Raw genomic sequence first — 13585 nt, 5'->3', positions numbered from 1 at the left:
CGCATTATTTCCCGTTTGGTCGCAACACCCACCCTTGACCCACAATATGCCTTGGGTAAATTACTTGAGCTTTAGTGAACTCACTCTTGCAAGATTTACCACGAGGTTGGCTGACTGTAACCTTCAGAAGAGGGCTTCTAACTGGTCTAGGTGGTCCCCCCAGGTCTCACTGTATACTAACAGATCATCCAGATAAACTACACAGCACAGGCAGGCCAGCCACTACCTGGTTCATCAACCTTTGGAAGGTGACTGGGGCATTTCTTAATCCAAAAGGCATCATCCAGACCTGGAATAAGCCATCTGGGGTGACCAAAGCTGATATCTCTTTAGCACAGAGGGTTAAGGAAACCTGCTAGTACCCTTCTAACAAGTCTATTTTGGTTATGTAGGTGGCGTTTTCTAGTCTATTTATACAGTCTTCCAGGTGGGGAATTGGGTAGGAATCAGCTCTGGTCATTGCATTAATCTTTCTGTAACCAATGCAGAGCCTTGTTGAGCCATCAAGTTTGGGCACCAGCACAACTGAGGAACTCCAACTGCTCTGACTGGGCTCAATCAGCTTGTGCTCCAGCTGATACTGAATTTCCTCCCAGATTGGGGTCAATTTTCTGGGACCTAGGCGACAGGGATTTTGTTTTATAGGAGGGGTTTCACCTACATCCACATGGTGTAGGATTAGGGTTGTGCACCCTGATTCGTCCCTGCAGATCCCTTTAAACGCTGTGAGCAGCCTTGCCAGGTCTCCTCTCTGTCCTGTGTTCAAATAAGAGAGTATGCTGTCCAATCTCCCCAATATTTCAGTGTTAGCTAACCGGACGGTGGGGGGTTCGATTTGGGAATCCTCTAGGCCTCCCTTAAACTCATCCTTGCTGTCCCTTTCGCCCTTCTCTTTCCTGACTGCCTGACAGACCTGTCTGTGCTTATTTGTCCTCTTCCTGGCTGTGATACCGTTTTAATATATTGATGTAACACAGCCTTTTCTTATTCCTACGATCTGGGTGTCAAATATATAATTCGCCTTGCTAGTTCTCTTTATTACTGTGTACAGGCCACTGAACCGGGCTTTCAATGGTTCTCCCAGTATTGGTAATAGCACTAACACATGTTCTCTGGGCTGAAATGTTCTGGCCCTTGGCATGTTTATCCACATGACTTAGGGTGGCGCAGTGGTTAGCACCGCAGTCTCACAGCTCCAGTGACCCGGGTTCAATTCTGGAGTTTGCAAGTTCTCCCTGTGTCTGCGTGGGTTTTCTCCGGGTGCTCCGGTTTCTTCCCACAAGCCAAAAGACTTGCAGGTTGGTAGATAAATTGGCCATTATAAATTGCCACTAGTATAGGTAGGTGGTAGGGAAATATAGAGACAGGTGGGGATGTGGTAGGAAAATGGGATTAGTGTAGGATTAGTATAAATGGGTGGTTGATGGTCGGCACAGACTCGGTGGGCTGAAGGGCCTGTTTCAGTGCTGTATCTCTAAACTAAACTATAACTGTCTGGGAGGTTTTTAGGTGTTCCTGAGCCACCGCACAGGCTCTCATGAGCTGTTCTCGGAACATGGAGATGTAGTGTAACAGGGATGATTTGTCCCTGTGTCCCAAAAACCACCCCTTGATTAATTTTAGAGGACCTTTCACCTCATGTCCATAAACTAATTCAAAGGGACTAAAGCCAGTGGATTTATTGGGTGAGTCCCTGGTAGCAAACAGAAGAAATCCCAGCCCTTTGCCCCAGTCATGGGGGTATTCATAACAGTACGCCCTGATCATTGTCTTTAGGATCTGATGGTACTGCTCCAAAGCCCCTTATAACTGTGGTTGGTAGGCTGAGAACTTTAACTGGGTTATGCCCAGATTACCCATGATCTTTTGAAAACTACTGGACATAAAATGTGTGCCCTGATCTGACTGGATCTCAGCAGGCAGCCCATATCGAGTGAAGAATTGGATTAGTTTCTCCACCATAGAACCATAGAACAGTCATGGCACAGAAGGAGACTATTCAGCCCATCGTGTCTGCACAGGCTGAAAAAACTAGCTGCCCAATCTAATCCCACTTTACAGCACCTGGTCTGTAGCCTTGCTGGTTACAGCACTTCAGGTGCATTTCCAGGTACCTTTTAAATGAGTTGAGGGTTTCTGCCTCCACCACCGATTCGGGCATTGAATTCCAGATACCCACCACCTTCTGGGTGAAAGAGTTTCCTCCTGTCCTCTCTAATCCTTCTACCAATCACCTTAAATCTGTGCCCCCTTGTAATAGACCTCTCCGCTAGGGGTAACAGGTCCTTCCTGCCTGCTGTATCTAGGCCCCTTATAATTTTGTACACTTCAATTAAGTCACCCCTCAGCAGCCTCTGTTCTAAGGAAAACAACCCTAGCTGATCCAATCTTTCCTCATAGCTGCGACTTTCAAGCCCTGGCAACATTCCTGTAAATCTCCTCTCCAGAGCAGTTAAGTCCTTCCTGTAATGTGGTGACCAGAACTATACGCATTACTTAAGCTGTGGCCTAACCAGCATTTTATACAGTTCCAGCATTACATCCCTGCTTTAATACCTCGGCCAATAAAGGAAAGTGTTCTATATGCCGCCTTACCACTTTATCTACCTGTCCTGCCACCTTCAGGGACCTATGGACATGCACTCCAAGGTCTCTCACTTCTACCCCTCTCAATATCCTCCTATTTATTGTGTATTCCCTTGCTTTGTTTGCCCTCTCTAAATGCATTTCCTCACTTTTCTGGATTGAATTCCATTTGCCACTTTTCTGCCCACTCAACCAAATCATTGATATCATTCTGGAGTCTACAGCTATCCTCTTCACTATCAACTACATGGCCAATTTTTGTGTCATCTGCAAATTTCCCAATCATGCCTCCCACATTTAAGTCCAAATCATTCATATATACCACAAACAGCAAGTGACCCAACACTGAGCCCTTTGAAATGCCACTGGAAACTGCTTTCCATTTGTAAAAACATCCGTTGACCACTACCTTTTGTTTCCTGTCACTGAGCCAATTTTGGATTCAATTTGCCACATTTCCCTGTATCCCATGAGCTTTTATTTTTCTGACCAGTCTGCCGTGTGGGACTTTGACAGAGATAGTTCTTAAGAGGGGATAGCCTCTGGAAATTGGGTAGCCGCATCTATAATGGTGAGAAGATACTGGTAGCCCCTTTTTGTTTTCGGCAGGGGCCCCACACAATCTACCAGCACTCTTCTGAATGGTTCCCCAAAAGCCGATATGGGAATTAGGGGTGCAGGTTTTATTGCAGGTTGAGGCTTCCCCACAATCTGGCATGCTGGCAAGTCTTTACAGAACTCCATCACATCCTTGTGGAGCTCTGGCCAGTGAAAATGCTGTCTGATATGGGCTTGGGTTTTTCTGATAACAACATGTCCAGCCATTCAAATCTCGTGGCCTGTTCTTAATATTTACCTATGAGGCCTGCTACCCAACCCGAACCCATCGGGACCCGACGACGTGTTGGGTTTGGGTCGGGTCGGGTCTGGCCGATCTTCAGGGTACAGCTTTCGGGCTCGGGTCGGGTCTGGCTGAGTCCAGGTCGAGTCGAGTCGGGTCGGGCCGGTCACACGCGGTAAGTGCTCTGCTGGTAAGTATTGAAATTTAAAAACATACCTGAGCTGGGAGACCGGGATGAAACTGAGTCTGCGCAGTGAGCGGGTGACGTCGCTATGACGTCATCACGCATGTGCTGCAGCTTCTTGCAGGTTCGGTGTCAGGAAGGTAAGCAAACGGATGGTCGGGTTGGGTCGGGTCGGGTCGGACTTGGGGCAAAATCGGAGGGACTCGGGCCAGGTCGGGCTCAGGTCAGCTGTGGTTCGGTCGGGTTCTTTTTTTCCTGACCTGAGCAGGCCTCTACCTCAGCGGCACCACTACCTGGTAAACCACTGTCCACTCTTCATCTGCAGGTCTATGAGGAGGTCTCCACTTTTAAATAGTAGCAGTCTGGAACTCTCTCTGCTTCAACTTCAGTTTAGGCAGTCTGTGCTAACTTTTTTAACCCTGGGTCAGCTTGCTGAGCCTCGACGAACAAACATAGGAACAGGACATTCAGCCCCTTGACCCTGTCCCGCCATTCAGTGAGATTATGGCTGATCCAAGGCCTAACTCCATATACCTGCCTTTGGCCCATATCCCTTAGTATCTTTGCTTAACAAAATTCTGTCTCTCTCAGATTTAAAATTAACAACTGTTCTAGTTTCAACTGCTGTTTGTGGGAGAGAGTTCCAAACCTCTACCACCCTTTGTGTGAAGAAGTGCTTCCTCACATCTCTCCTGAACGGTCTGGTCCTAATTTTTAGACTTTGCAATTTTATGCTATCATCTAGACTGTCTACAATGCCGCCTAACTTTGTATCATCAGCAAATTTGGATATATGACTTACTATGCCATCATCCAAGTTGTTAATGAATAAGGAGCAAGAGGGTAACTAGAGAAAGGATTGGCCCACTCAAGGACAAAGGAGGAAAGTTATGCGTGGAGTCAGAGAAAATGGGTGAGATTCTAAACGAGTACTTTGCATCGGTATTCACCGAGGAGAGGGACATGACGGATGTTGAGGTTATGGACAGATGTTTGATTACTCTAGGTCAAGTCGGCATAAGGAGGGAGGAAGTGTTGGATATTCTAAAAGGCATTAAGGTGGACAAGTCCCCAGGTCCGGATGGGATCTATCCCAGGTTACTGAGGGAAGCGAGAGAGGAAATAGCTGGGGCCTTATATCTTTGCAGCATCCTTAAACATGGGTGAGGTCCCGGAGGACTGGAGAATTGCTAATATTGTCCCCTTGTTTAAGAAGGGTAGCAGGGATAATCCAGGTAATTATAGACCGGTGAGCCTGACATCAGTGGTAGGGAAGCTGCTGGAGAAGATACTGAGGGATAGGATCTATTCCCATTTGGAAGAAAATGGGCTTATCAGTGATAGGCAACATGGTTTTGTGCAGGGAAGGTCATGTCTTACCAACTTAGTAGAATTCTTTGAGGAAGTGACAAAGTTGATTGATGAGGGAAGGGCTGTCGATGTCATATACATGGACTTCAGTAAGGCGTTTGATAAGGTTCCCCATGGTAGGCTGATGGAGAAAGTGAAGTCGCATGGGATCCAGGGTGTACTAGCTAGATGGATAAAGAACTGGCTGGGCAACAGGAGACAGAGAGTAGCAGTGGAAGGGAGTTTCTCAAAATGGAGATGTGTGACCAGTGGTGTTCCACAGGGATCCGTGCTGGGACCACTGTTGTTTGTGATATACATAAATGATTTGGAGGAAAGTATAGGTGGGCTGATCAAGTTTGCAGACGACACTAAGATTGGTGTAGTAGCAGATAGTGAAGGGGACTGTCGGAGAATACAGCAGAATATAGATAGATTGGAGAGTTGGGCAGAGAAATGGCAGATGGAGTTCAATCAGGGCAAATGCGAGGTCTTGCATTTTGGAAGATCCAATTCAAGAGTGAACTATACAGTAAATGGAAAAGTCCTGGGGAAAATTGATGTACAGAGAGATTTGGGTGTTCAGGTCCATTGTTCCCTGAAGGTGGCAACGCAGGTCAATAGAGTGGTCAAGAAGGCATACGGCATGCTTTCCTTCATCGGACGGGGTATTGAGTGCAAGGGTTGGCAGGTCATGTTACAGTTGTATAAGACTTTGGTTCGGCCACATTTGGAATACTGCGTGCAGTTCTGGTCGCCACATTACCAAAAGGATGTAGATGCTTTGGAGAGGGTGCAGAGGAGGTTCACCAGGATGTTGCCTGGTATGGAGGGCGCTAGCTATGAAGAGAGGTTGAGTAGATTAGGATTATTTTCATTAGAAAGACGGAGGTTGAGGCGGGGACCTGATTGAGGTGTACAAAATCATGAGAGGTATAGACAGGGTGGATAGCAAGAAGCTTTTTCCCAGAGTGGGGGATTCAATTACTCGGGGTGACGAGTTCAAAGTGAGAGGGGAAAAGTTTAGGGGGGATACGCGTGGAAAGTTCTTTACACAGAGGGTGGTGGGTGCCTGGAACGCGTTGCCAGTGGAGGTGGTAGATGCGGGCACGATAGCGGCTTTTAAGATGTATCTAGACAGATACATGAATGGGCAGGAAGCAGAGATACAGACCCTTAGAAAATAGGCGACATGTTTAGATAGAGGATCTGGATCGGCGCAAGCTTGGAGGGCCGAAGGGCCTGTTCCTGTGCTGTAATTTTCTTTGTTCTTCTTTTTCTTTGAATAATGTGAATAATTGAGGCCCCAACACAGATCCCTGTGGGTCACCATTAGTCACATCCTGCCAATCGGAGTACTTACCCATTATCCCCACTCTCTGTCGCCTACCACTCAACCAACTTCCTAACCATGTCAATAATTTGCCCTCAACTCCATGGGCTTCTACCTTAGTTTACAGTCTCTTATGTGGGACTTTATCAAATGCCTTCTGGAAGTCCATATAAATAACATCATAGACATTCCCCTGTCCACTACCTTAGTCACCTCTTCAAAAAATTCAATGCGATTTGTCAGGCGTGACCTTCCCATCATGAATCCATGCTAGCTGTCCCTGATGAACTGAAATTTTTCTCGGTGTTCAGTCACCCTATCCTTGATTATAGATTCCAGCAACTTCCCCACCACAGATGTCAGGCTAACTGGTCTGTAATTTCCTTGGTTCCCCCTTTCACCCTTCTTAAAAAGTGGAGTGACATGTGCAACTTTCCAATCCAGAGGGACCACTCCTGAATCTAGGGAACTCTGAAAGACTATAGTTAGGGCATCTACAATGTGCTCCCCTACTTCCTTTAACACCCTCGGATGGAAACCGTCAGGTCCTGGAGATTTCTCACTCTTTAGTTTCATTAATTTCCTTGTTACTGATGTTTTACTTATGTTAATTGTATTAAGTCCCTGTCCCCTAGCGACTATTAATTTTTTCGGGATTTCGGCAAGTTAGCCTCCTTTTCAACTGTAAATACTGAGGCAAAGTAATTGTTCAACATGTCTGCCATTTCCCCATTATCAATGACAATATCTTTGTTTTCAGCTTTTAGTGGGCCTACATTGCTCTTGACCACCCGCTTTCCCTTTATGTAACTATAAAATTTCTTCTTATTGATTTTGATGTGCCTTGCAAGTTTCCTTTCATAATCTCTTTTAGTAGCTCTTATAAGCTGCTTTGTGACCTTTTGCTGGTCTTTGTATCGATCCCATTCGGCCGGATCTGTGCTGCATTTTGCATTTTTGTAAGCCCTTTCTTTTTGTTTTATGCTATCCCTAATCTCTTTAGTTGTCCATGGCTGTTTTTTCTGTGAAGTGGAGCTTTTTCCTCTCGGGTATATACTCGCTCTGTATTTCGTTAAATGTTTCTTTAAATATTCTCCACTGTTGTTCAGTCGTTTGACCCATTAACAGATCTACCCAGTTTACCGTGGACAGTCTCTGTCTCATCCCGGTAAAGTCAACCTTACCCAAGTCTAAAATTCTCGTAGTAAATTCGTGCTTTTCACTTTCAAACGCTACCTTGAATTTGATCATATTGTGATCACTATTTGATAAATGTTCAGGCACAGTTAGGCCACTAATTAAATTTGGCTCATAACTAAATCTAATATTGCCTGTCCCCTTGTTACATCTACGACATATTGCTGTAGGAAACTATCCCAGACACATTCCAGAAATTCACTACCTTTCTGACAGGGGCTAGTCTGCCTCTCCCAATCTATGTGTAAGTTAATACTACTCTGCCTTTGTTACACACTTGCCTAATTTGTGCATTTATACAATCTAACACCTCAGAACTGCTACCAGGGTGTCTATACACAACACCTATTAAAGTTTTAGATCCTTTTCTGTTCCTCAATTCCACCCATAAGGTCTCCACTGGATGCTTTCCCCTCATTATATCCTCCCTCACTAATGAGGTGATATTATTTCTAATCAGTAAGGCTACTCCACCCCCTTTGCCATTTTCCCTGTCCCTCCTGTAAACTTTATAAGCAGGTATATTTAGTTCCCAATCCCGACCATCCTGCAGCCACGCCTCCGCAATGGCCACCACATCATAATCTTCCATTTGAATTTGCGCCTGCAGCTCATCTAGTTTATTCCTTACACTCTGTGCATTTGTATATATCTTACTTGGGCTATACCCCCTAACCTGTCCCTCAGCACTGATACTTTATTCACCTGTTTATTATTTCTCTCTTCTGGTTTAACCAGTATGCTACTTGCAGTTTGGTAACAATCAGCCTCACCACTAACCTGCACTCCTACCTTCTCCTTTAACTTCCTGTTTTTCCATACAACTGAACCCTCCCCCCCCACTATTTAGTTTAAAGCCCTATCTACAGCCCTAGTTATGCGATTCGCCAGGACTCTGGTCCCAGCATGATTCAGGTGGAGCCCGTCACATCGGAACAGCTCCCTCCTTCCCCAGTACTGGTGCCAATGTCCCACGAATTCGAACCCATTTCTCCCACACCAATCTTTGAGCCATGCATTTACCTCTTTAATCTTATTGACCCTTTGCCAATTTGCTCGTGGTTCAGGTAGTAATCCAGAAATTATTACCTTTTTGGTTCTGCTTTTTAATTTAGCCCCGAGCTTCTCATATTCCCTCAGCAGAACCTCTAACCTCGTTCTACCTAGATCGTTGGTACCTACGTGGACCACGACAACTGGATCTTTCCCCTCCCACAAGTTCCTCTGCAGCCCAGATGAGATATCCCGAACCCTGGCACCAGGTAGGCAATGGAGCCTTCGGGACTCTCGATCCTGGCCACAGAGAACAGTGTCTATGCCCCTAACTATATTATCCCTTATTACGACTGCATTTCTCTTTTCTCCCCTCACTTGAATGGCTCCCTGTACCACAGTGCTGTGGTCAGTTTGCTCATCCTCCCTACAGTCCCTGCTCTCGTCCACACATGGAGCAAGAATCTCGAACCTGTTGGACAAGAACAATGGCTGAGGCTCCTGCAGCACTACCTCCTGGATCCCTCTACCTGCCTCACTCATCGTCACACACTCCTGTCCCCGACCACTGGCCAAATTCATGGTAGTTAATCTAAGGGGTGTGACTGTCTCCTGAAACACAGCGTCCATGTAACTCTCCCCCTCCCTGATGTGTCGCAGTGTCCAAAGCTCAGACTCCAGCTCATCAACTCTGAGCCAGAGTTCCTCAAGCAGCCAACACTTGCTACAGATGTGTTCACCAGGAACCGCAATGGTGTCTACCAGCTCCCACATCATGCAAGTACAACACATCACCTGGCCCTGCATCTCTAATTTATATAATTAGATTTTAATTTGTTATTTAAATTTATGACTGGTCTTAAGTTTTTTTTAAACCGTTTTAGTCTTTAGTTTATATACTTACAAATCAATTACTCTATGTTGATTCAATTCAATTAAATTTAAAAACTTACCTGAATACTGACCCCAGCTGCTTTCTGTTTCCCTGCTCTCACTGTTCAATGTGACGTTACTCTGATGTCACTTTTCGATTTTTTTTTTTTTTTTTTTTTTTTTTTCCCCCCGCTCCTTGGGCTGTGCTCCTCTCTGCCTCTCTCCCACACAGGTTTTTGTCGCGCTTTTTTATATCTCCGGTCCTGCTGCTCCTCTGGCTCCGCTCCTCTCTGCCTCCGCTCCTCTCTGCCTCAAAGATCTGTTTAGCCCATTCTCTGGGTTCTCTAACTTCTCAAAGAAGGTTTCAGATAACCAGACGGTAGCGTCATCTGTCTGTAGTGCCAGTTCAGCCTCCTCTGACAGATCTTGTTTGGCCATGGACTGAGTCACCACACAGTCAGGAAAATGCCAGGGACCTTTTCCTGTAACTGTTCTGACTCCCTGACCTCTTTTGGTGTCTCCAAAACCACTGGGGAAGCTACCATCTTCGCCCCCGCCAGGTCATCACCCAGGAGGAGGTCACCCTCGTCCACAAGTAAACTCGGCACAATCCCCACGGTTCCTGGTCCAGAAACAAGGTCGCGCTCCAAGTGCACCTGGTCTAAAGCTATACTTTACTGCGACTGTTTACTCACACTCTAGCATTCAATGCGCTCGCTGGGGGAAAGATCGCACCGGCAGCGGCCTGCTGCGGAGCCTGATGCCGGGATTGCTGGGCTCAATCTCCCTGGCGGCAGCGAGGCTCTGTGGTGGCCCCCTCCTGCAGCTCAGCGACGGGACCTGACTTTAAATATTTAAATAAACTATGCATACATTTAAATCCAATTGCCTGCAATCTTACCTTTGAATCCGGATGTTCAGTGCAACAGGCGGCCCTCACGGGCCTTCACTTCCCTGTCCAGGGAAAGCTGGCGCCACTGAGGTGGGGAAGGGGTATCAGAGCAGTCTTAGTGTTGGGGGGGCAGGGGGAAACAGGGTGACCTCTACACTTTATGCAGTTGGTGGGGGTGGGAGAAGGATGACCTCTGCAGTTTGTGCAGTTGGGTGGAGAAGGGGTCAACTCTACAATTTTAGTGTATTGAGGGGGTGGTGACAGGCCAAACATTTATTTTTAGTGTTGGGGGACGGGGGCAACTCTGCATTCTCTGATCAGGGCTGGCAGCCCTTTTAAAAATGGCACCAGCGCCTGCGCAGAGAGAGCTGGCGATGTTGAAGGTGTCGCCAAGGCCTCAGTCGCCACATGCTTGGGGGGAGGGTGGTGAGGGAAGAGGCGGCCGCCATGCATATTTGAATGAGCCACTGTGCTCAAGATCATGGCGGCGCACGGGCCACCATTGTTTTGCCCACCGCCACTCCCAGCAGTGGGAAAATAAAATCCTGCCATGGATGTGCTTGGAAAGAAGAAAAATAAACTTTCCATTTCCCGGTCCAGTCTTCCTTCATCTTGACTAGCATGCATACACACACACTCATCGTCTTCATAAAATCATTCTGCTAGTGCCAGATGCACTCCCCCACCCCGTCACCAGATCCACTCCCCATCCCACCCCCAGCCACCAGAAAAAGCAATCTAACCAGCCCCAACCCTCTGCTCCTTCCTCTAACATGAATTGCAGAATTAGATTATTGATGAGTCAACATTTATCTATCGGGTTATGGAAGTTCTTCAACTCATCTATTTTTACTTCACAATTTCTTTCTATGCTTTTGACCACCACTATACTCATGGTTACCACCGATGTTCCCTTTAAGCTGTGCAGTAGCCTGCAAGTTACCACGTGCGACATGCATATGTCATCTCCTTTGAAATAGCACACATGCATGGTCACTACCATGGTTAACTTTGAGGGACATTACTCTCATTAATTACCTGAGTCTGTACTGTGTTAGGCTACAAAAGACACAAATTAATGTCACATGACTAACATCACTTCAAAGTAAAAATGACCATCTGCGAGATTTTGCGTTTTAGGTCAGCACCTCGCGTCTGTCAAATGGAGGATCCCAACCTCTCTCTGTGTTGGGAGCAGGCATCCTGCAGTATTTTTTCTCTTGATTGACCAATTAGTGGCTAGAGGGTGCGATTGCTATTCAATTAACGGCAGTAGGCAGGCTCTTGAAGCAGGCATGAAGGAGCTACAATCTACTGTTATAGGTAAGGGAGGGAGAGGGTGCCTCCATCTTGAGGCACCCTCTCAGCAACTTTATAAACAAATCTGAAACAATAAGTGGCCACAGCTGCTGGGGAAGTTCCAAAGACACTCAACCCTCTGAGAGAAAAACTTGTCCACTTTGGTAGAAAGAATAGAACAGCAGTATATTATTTAAATTAAATTATTTAAATAGCGAAAGATTGCAGAACTCTGTGGTACTGAGGGATATGCATGTCCTGGTGCATGAATCACAAAAAATTAGTATGCAGGTACAGCAAGTGATTAGCAAGGCAAATGGAATGTTGTCACTTGTTGCAAGGAAATTGGAATATAAAAGGGAAGTTTTGCTACAGCTGTACAGGGCCTTTGTGAGACCACAACTGCAGTACTGTGTACAGTTTTGGTCTGCTTACGAAAGAAAGGATGTAATTGCACTCAAAGCAGTTCAGAGAAGGTTCACTCGACTGATTCCTGGGATGAAGGGGTTTTCTTATGAGGAAAGGTTGGACGCGTTGGGCCTGTATCCATTGAAGTTTAGAAGAATGAGAGGTGACCTTATTGAAACATAAGATCTTGAGGGGACTTGGCAGGGTGGATGCTGAGAGGATGTTTCCCCTTATGGGAGAGACTAGAACCAGGGGACACAGTTTTAAAAATAAGGGGTCTCCCGTTTAAGATAGAGATGAGGAGAATTTTTTTTTTGAGGGTCATTAGGCTGTGGAATTCTCTTCCCCAGAGAGCAGTGCAGGCAGGGTCATTGAATATTTTTAAGGCTGAGATAGATAGATAGATAGATTCTTGATTTACAAAGGGTATAGGGAGTAGACAGGAAAGTAGAGTTGAGGCCACAATCAGATCAGCCATTATCTTCTCAAATGGCAAAGCAGGCTCGAGGTGCCGAAGGGCCCACTCCTGCTCCTCATTCATATGTTTGTACTTATGTATTTGACAGTGCAGAGAAGAGCCACAGAACTGATACCCAATGTCACTGGTCTGTGTTATGAGAAAAAACTGGAGAAACTTGGAGTGTATGTGAATGAGTGGTGATAGAATGTCATAGAGAGATACAGCACTGCAACAGGCCCTTCAGCCCACCGAGTCTGTGCTGACCATCAACCACCCATTTATACTAATCCTACATTAGTCCCATATTCCCTACCACATCCCCACCTTCCCTCAATTTTTCTACCACTTACCGACACTCGGGGCAATTTACAATGGCCAATTTACCTATCAACCTGCAAGTCTTTGGCTGTGGGAGGAAACCAGAGCACCCGGCGGAAACCCATGCGGTCACAGGGAGAACTTGCAAACTCCACACAGGCAGTACCCAGAACCGAACCCGGGTCGCTGGAGCTGTGAGGCTGCGGTGCTAACCACTGCGCCACTGTGATCTTAAAGGTACCTAAGATTGTTAAAGGTGTAGAAAAAGTTAACCTGAAATATTACTTCAGACAATGCGAGTAGAATAGGTTGAAACTAGAGAAGGGTTTTTTTAAAATATCAGGAAATTCTTCACAGGAGGCATCAACATGCAGAATAAACTTCTAGCCAGAGTGCTGGAGGCAAAACACTGGAATCATTTAAAAAAAAAAAGTTGGAATATATGCTTGCAGTGATGAATCAGGATGGGCCAAATCGCTGCCTTCACCTGTAATTTATCTTTTACAGTTTGCTTCCGCATGATAACCCACACTTATCCCTATTAGAGAACAGTAACATAGTGGTTATGTTACTGGTCTAGTAATTCAGTGGCTGGACTAATCATCTGAGCAATGAATTCAAATCCCACCAGTACAGCTGGGGATTTTAAATTCAATTTAATTAATCAAATCTGGAATTAAAGCTAGTATCAGTAATGATGACCAGATAGTTGTTAAAAATCCATTAGGTTCACTCACATCCTTTTGGGAAGGAAGTCCCTGGTTGATGTTTGGATTGGGCTCCATTTTTAGTAGCCTGGTGACTCTCCTTTAAAATCATGTAGAAGGTACAAGTATACATGTTGCCATTTG

At 45.9% G+C, this 13585-nt stretch overlaps 1 protein-coding gene across 2 annotated transcripts in view; it reads left to right on the top strand.

Moving 5' to 3' along the window:
• Positions 1-13585, top strand: part of LOC137371916 (activin receptor type-2A) — a 194259-nt gene that overhangs the window by 174887 nt on the left and 5787 nt on the right. The window lies entirely within an intron of this gene.

This window comes from Heterodontus francisci, chromosome 7, assembly GCF_036365525.1.
Source record: "Heterodontus francisci isolate sHetFra1 chromosome 7, sHetFra1.hap1, whole genome shotgun sequence".
NCBI lineage: Eukaryota > Metazoa > Chordata > Chondrichthyes > Heterodontiformes > Heterodontidae > Heterodontus > Heterodontus francisci.
This window is presented reverse-complemented; position numbering and strand designations above follow the sequence as displayed.